Genomic DNA, 6,750 nt, shown 5'->3' with positions numbered 1-6,750 from the left:
ACGGAAACTAATCAAGAAGAGAAGCAACCTAGAACTAAGGAGAAACTTCCTGACAGTTAGAACAATTAACTAATGGAACAACCTGCCTCCAGAAGCGGTGAATGCTCCAACACTGGAAGTCTTTAAAAAGTTTTTAAGAAGAGACTGGACAGCCATTTATCCGAAATGGTGTAGGGTTTCCTGCCTGAAAAGGGGGTTGGACTCGATGACCTCCAAGGTCCCTTCCAACTGTATTATTATTATTATTATTATTGTTGTTGTTGTTGTTGTTGTTGTTGTTGTTATTATCCCACCAGGTTTCTGTAATGGCAACAATGTTGTACCTGCTCTCATGTATTAGGACTTCAAATTCGCCCTGTTTGTTCCTCATACTTTGAGCCTTAGTGTATAGGCATCTATATGTTTTATTTTATTGTCATGTTTTTCCCTCATCCAGGATTCCAGAAAACACACAGTTTTGAAACTTCCCAACTCATTCAAGCTCCCTACTACAATTAGTGGCCTTCAGATATATTGAGACTATATGCCAGTATTTTGACTTGGGCTGGATATACTGTAAATCTCTGCTTATCTGTGATTATTATAGCTAAGTTTACTCAGCTATGATTTGAGGGTTTATACATGCTGGGCTATAGGAGTTTTCTCACAACTCAGTAAGCATCACTTGGAAATGCCCCACTAAACATTTTTAGAAAACACGTTATCCTGATTTAGTATTTGTATCATCCCCTATTGTGGAGACAGCCTAATTTTGTAATAGCTGTTCAAGTTTTAAAGTCTTCTTTGGAGGAAGTCTTGGCATTTGAATGATGACCATGCCTCAGCTCACAATCACATTGAGGATATGGTCAGGGGCTTGCATTTGCTGAGCTCCTATGTCCAGTTGAGGCATACCCCCCTCTTCTCCAATTCCTAGGAAATGCTTCCATTGCCACTTTGATTTGGGCTGCAAGAGAAACTGGACCCCTGATTTCTACAGTGACAACTGCTAATGTAATGCCTACTCCACACTTTGCATTATGGTATGTGGGTTCCTTATATGCACATGTTCAGTAGACTTCCAAACACCTTTTGGCACCTACTGATTTGTCATAATTTCAGAAGAAGCTGTTGGTAGTGCCCCAATTCCATGAGGTGAAGTTTCCTAATAGAGCCATTCTCATCACTGAAAAACTACAAAGGTCAGATAATTCTATTCTGGAATTTCAAAGGCCCTTTCTTATAATCACTATCAATGATTGCCCTAATTGCTTAGTAAGGATTTTTTTTGTCATTTATTATAAAGGTAAAGGGTTTCCAACACTAGGGGGCGGTGCTCATCTCCAGTTCTTAGCCAAAGGAGCCAGCACACGGAACATTGTTACCTTCCCACCAAAGTGGTACCTACCTATCTGCTCGCATTTGCATGCTTTTGAACAGCCAGGTGGGCAGGAGCTGGGGCAAGTAATGGGAGCTCACCTCGTCACGCAGTGCTTGGGTCTCGAACCCAGGCAGTCAGCTTTCCAGCGGAGAAGCTCAGTGTCTTTAACAGCTGACCTATTGTGCCCCCTTCATTTATTATAAATCATCATTAATACTTAATACAAAGTTTTTTCATTTACTAAGATTCCTCGTTATTATTTGATACAAAGATAGACAGATTGAGGGCTATATGCAACTATAAAATCTCTTTTTTAAAATGTCCCCAACCTCCTTCCTCCCAGAAATTTCATCTTGGGCGAGTGTTGACAAATTCCTGAAAAATATAGATACAGTTTCCCCCTGGTATTTGTCACAAAACAAGAATAGTATATAAATCACAGTTAGGCTTAACACACTTCAAAAATAATGCACAACCACTGACATTCCAGTTCCAACAACTGTGTGATGTCATTACATTATCATTCTGTCCACTCTGGCTCTAAGCTGATCAGAAAAGAAATAAGAGCACTCCTGTCCTTCTTTTGATTTAATGTCTTAAGGGACAGAGCCCTGGCACTGAAAACAGATTCTAAAGATGAGATCATGCCTTAGGCTATCATCTGTTGATGGAAGTAGAATAAATACACGACAGAAAAGAAAGTAACCAAGATAAGTAAGCTTTAAGACTACATGTAAACTGTGCAAGTGCTGATGGGCTTTAGGGAGGTAAGTATCTGAAGCAGTTAGCTCAAATAGGTTAATGCTTAATATCTCTCTTTAATTAATTAACTTGATATATATTCCTTATTTTCTAGTGAAAGTACAGTATGTAAGCCTGCAGTCCCAACTTTAATCAACTTCAAGCTTCAAAATAGTCTAAATATTTGGACAAAACAATTTGCAAATTAACTGCCAGTTATTCTTTTTGATGGTGATTTTGACATAACAATATAGCGTTTATCTTTCAGCTTATGTTTGAAAGGGTTTTCGTTTAAAAAAAAGCCTTACCGTTAAATGTACAATCTCTTTTCATGTACATAAAGTTCTCTTGGATTTATCCAGCTGAGCTGAAATGGCCGGAGAATGCTTGGAGCAAAGCATCGCACAAAGAAATCTGAGCAGGCAGGGGGGAAAAAACTGAAATGGATCCATGTGACATGGACTGTTAAAAATAAAAGTGATGTACTCAGCAGCATGATTCACTTTATGGAACACTGTCCTTTCATGGTATTTACTCTCTGCTACTGCTAGAGTGATATTTAACACAGTTGCTGTTAAACACGTGATTCATATCTTAATAAAGGACAATATTACCAGTAAAGGGCAATGGTATTCTCTTTGCTGTATTATAGAGAAAATTTTGCATCCCTTCTTCCTTTTATTTTTCACTAAAAATATTTTTCCTCAACCTTTTCCATACATAGCAGCCAGATCACAAATCTTTATTTAGTACAAATATTAGCTTTCTTGTCTTAAAACATGAAGTTCAAACTATCTTTATGAATCTTACTGACATTAAAAGTTAAATAATAAACCAAAGTCCAAATCGTGGTTTGGATGGTTGTCCCTTGTTTGCATCTTAGCAGCAGCTTTTCATTCCATTTACTAATGAGTTTCACTCTGGATTTTATATAACATATTAGGCCTGAATTTTGACTAATGCATGGATCCTAGTATCTTACACCTTGCAAACTTCTTTTTAACTTAATTTTGAGGCATAACTACAGTAACCACATTTTCTTGGGGAAAATAAAGGACAAACCAGAAAAAGGGGCAAATCTAAAAGAGGTTCATAAGGATAAGAATATTTAATTGCTATTGTTGAAAGAAAAATTTTCATCAGGGTCTAGTCCAAGTCGGGAATAAACAAGATGAAGACTTCTTTAGAAAGAAGGTTGTAGTTTATTGAAAAGGAGAGCCAAACAGAAAGATGGCTCTGGAAAAACTGACTGTCATGGTTCCGACAGACGAAACTCTTCAAAAGAACTTTGAGGCATTGTTTACCTTAGAGAATCTTTTATTTGAGAAGCAAAATATCGGCACTACATAGTTGAAGCCAAAAACTGAATTCCTCTCCCCTGGGCATAAAGTAGCAAAGCACAATTCCCTCCTCCAATTAACAGTCATAAATCACATTTCCCAATTAGCTTGAAACAAAGGCTTTCTCCACAGCTCTCCAGCCCACCAAATCTTTATCAACTCTGGGCTCAGTAACCTTGGATTCCCACGGCTGAGTTATTATTGTTATGATTAACTGGACTCTCATCCACATCTCCCCTCCCAGCATCAACTAGGTCTAAAAGCGAAAGAGAAAAATGACTGCATTTCCATCTGTTGCCAAAGCAATAACATCCAATATTAGCAGCATTGACACTAATCACATGTAGTAGGGAATGGTGGGTTTTTATACCTTCTTGAGCTTTTGTTTGGAGTTGTTCCTGTGGCATGTACTTTGACCTGAGTCTGAGTGTGCCTTTTTGGTATTCTGATGGTGGTGGGTTAATCCTATTGTGTCCCAAAGGTCATATCCTGCTTCCCTGGGGCTGTAGCTGATGACTGTTGGATTTTTTGGTGTGAGGGATTGTTGATTCTAGGGACCTTTCTTTCTAATCCCAGCTTCCTGGCTCCAATCTTTCTGACAAGGTTATCACATCTGCATTTCTGCAGACCTGGTTTCTGTTTGGGGCAGAGAGACTTGGGGGAGGTTGGTTTCTGCCTTTAAAATCCTTTGGGGAAATATATTCTGCCTTTTTAATATTTCCAAAATATTTCTTTCTCTGGATTCTTCCCACACTATGTTTATAACTTTGCTTTACAAAAGAACATTTAAAGAGCAAAACAAAGAAAAACTTTATAAAAATGTATATTCTAAGAAAATATCTAAAACCAAATAGTACATGTACATTTATTTTTTAAAAAATATTTTCCATATTTGTACATGTGAAAGATTGTATTAAGTGGTACTATTTGTAGATTAAAAGTTAAACATGAGTTTTTAAAAAAATTAATAATCTAAAGAACGACTTTCTGAAATAAAAGACTGCCCTTTACAATAAGAACACATGATCACTACAGATATATAATGTCTAAAACTGAAATAGTTCCCATTATGGCCAGTTTGCTTTTGGATAGCATTATAAACTTCCAAATTTTGTTAAAATGTAGCACATAATATGAGAAAATAATGACACATGCATAGACTTTGTTTAAATCCCTGTCTATAAATTGGTCAACAGCAGATTGTGATTTAACTTGCCATTCCATTGTTAATTGTTTTCCCATCACATCACTATTCTGTGTATCTTTCTAGCTGTATAGTAACTGTAGTTGTTAACTTACAACAGTTCATTTAGTGAGCGTTCAAAGTTACAATTGCATTGAAAAACGTGAGCGCTTTTCACAGTTATGTCCATTGCAGCATGCCCAAAGTCACATGAACAAAATTCAGATGTTTGGCAGAATCAGAATCAATCTTTATTATGGTCATAGACCAGCACAAAAATTAAACATTAAAATAAATACATTCTCTAAAATTTATTGGAAAATAACTAAGCAAAGTAGTAATATGAATAAAGATCTTTAATTCTTTAGGTATTTTTTCCTTATTATCATTGCAGCAGCACAAAATTTTGCTACTGCATGAGTGGTGGCTGGTTTTGAATCCTGAAGGAGATGGTACATGTAGAAATTATCTGATGTCCCTAGAAATCTCTCTAATAAGAGGGAGAATGTTCGTAGATCTGATGTCCCTTTAGAACAGTGGTTCTCAACCTTTTTAATGCCGCAACCCCAACTGGTCGTAAGTCGAGGACTAAACTGGTCGTAAGTAGAGGACTAAACTGGTCATAAGTCGAGGACTAAACCGGTCGTAAGTCGAGGACTACCCAGCCGGTCGTAAGTCGAGGACTTTCCCTGCCCGGGAGCGCCGCGCATGCGTGGTTCCGCCCCCTGCGCCGGCCGAGGCGTAGCTGGCAAGCAGCAGAGACGGAGCAGGCTGACCACCAGCTGGCCCAGCCCAAGGGAGGTAAGGCACCCGCCAGAAAAGGGGAAAAAATGGCAGACAGCCTTGCTTGGCGACCCCCGTGAAATGGTCGATCGACCCCAAATGGGGTCCCGACCCACAGGTTGAGAACCACTGCTTTAGAACTTGCAGCACAACAGAACATGTGAGATATCTTCAACTTCCCCATTGCCACATGTGCACATTCGCTCAGCTATTGGGATTTTATCATACCTGCCCTGCAGAAGTGCTGAGGGGGGGATATTACGGTAGGTCTGCTAACAATGCTATTCTACTCTTAGGAAAAGTCAGGTCTTTCAGATACCTTGCTGGTTCCCACACATCCCATTTAATCCGATTTCTGCTGTGGAGAGATATCCTGTTAAGTTCTAGCTGGAACTCCCTGTCTCTTATTCTATTGGCAAGCACTTGCTTGGCTTGATCATAGCCTAGGGATATTAAAAACAGTGGGGAAAGTCCACAGAAGGCCAATTTATGCTCTATTGCCTGTTTCGAGGGAGAGAGGAAATTGTCTATCAGGACTAAAGGGGTCAAGTCCTGTGGGAAGAACTGAATTTTCAACCAGTAAATTATCATCGTCTTCCAGGCTCTTACCTGGATTTGAGGCATTCCTGTCTCAATTCTCAACTGGGCGCCTGATGTCCTACTAGATGCAGCTAAAATGGATTGCAGAAATTTTGTTTGTATGGTTTCTATAGATTCTTTCTTCAAAAAAATCCCTGTGCCCTGTAGAGAATTTGCATCAGTGTTTTACTCTCAAAGAGTTTCAAGGCTGCAGGGACTAATCATACTCCACTTGTGTTTAAAAAAAAAAAGTGTTTGATAGGACTTAAGGTCCAGATGTGCCTTCCAAATACTTTTTGTATGGAAAATCACCTCAAGGTACTTGAATATATTGACCTGTTCTAGATTTTGTCTTTCTACCCTCCAAGAGTATTGAATAGCTCTTTTAGCAAAAACTAGGATTTTTGATTTATCGAAATTGAGGATCAGATTATTTTGTCTACAGTACTTTAATGTTGCTGAAATAGCTCTCTTGAGTCCAATAAGAATTTGTGAAATAATAGTGGCAGCATAAAGAAGTATCACTATTTTGCGTTGTGCTAAGTTGGGAGGATGGAAGTCTGGGTTATTTATTTATTTATTGGATTTTTACCCCGCCCTTCTCCTTGCGGACTCAGGGCGGCTAACAGCCTGATAAAAACAAATACAAAAAATACCAAAATACTATCATTAAAACATAATTAAAAGGAAATATTAGATTGGCCATTGTTATTTTAAAATTTTATTTAAAACCCCGCTAAAAATTACCCCTTAGGCCAGTCCTG

General features: G+C 38.3%; 1 protein-coding gene across 1 annotated transcript in view; it reads right to left on the bottom strand.

Moving 5' to 3' along the window:
• The window catches only part of FBXO40 (F-box protein 40), a 31,602-nt gene extending 29,096 nt beyond the window's left edge, over positions 1-2,506 (bottom strand). The window contains exon 1 of the mRNA XM_015812130.1: positions 2,410-2,506. The gene's annotated coding sequence lies outside the window, so the exon portion shown is untranslated. The remainder of the gene's footprint in view (positions 1-2,409) is intronic.
• Positions 2,507-6,750: the final 4,244 nt, after the last annotated feature.

The sequence above is a fragment of the Protobothrops mucrosquamatus genome, unplaced genomic scaffold, assembly GCF_001527695.2.
Source record: "Protobothrops mucrosquamatus isolate PMUCROS unplaced genomic scaffold, P.Mucros_1.0 scaffold69, whole genome shotgun sequence".
Taxonomy (NCBI): domain Eukaryota; kingdom Metazoa; phylum Chordata; class Lepidosauria; order Squamata; family Viperidae; genus Protobothrops; species Protobothrops mucrosquamatus.
Note: the sequence above shows the minus strand (reverse complement) of the source record. Positions and strands in the feature narration are given on the sequence as shown.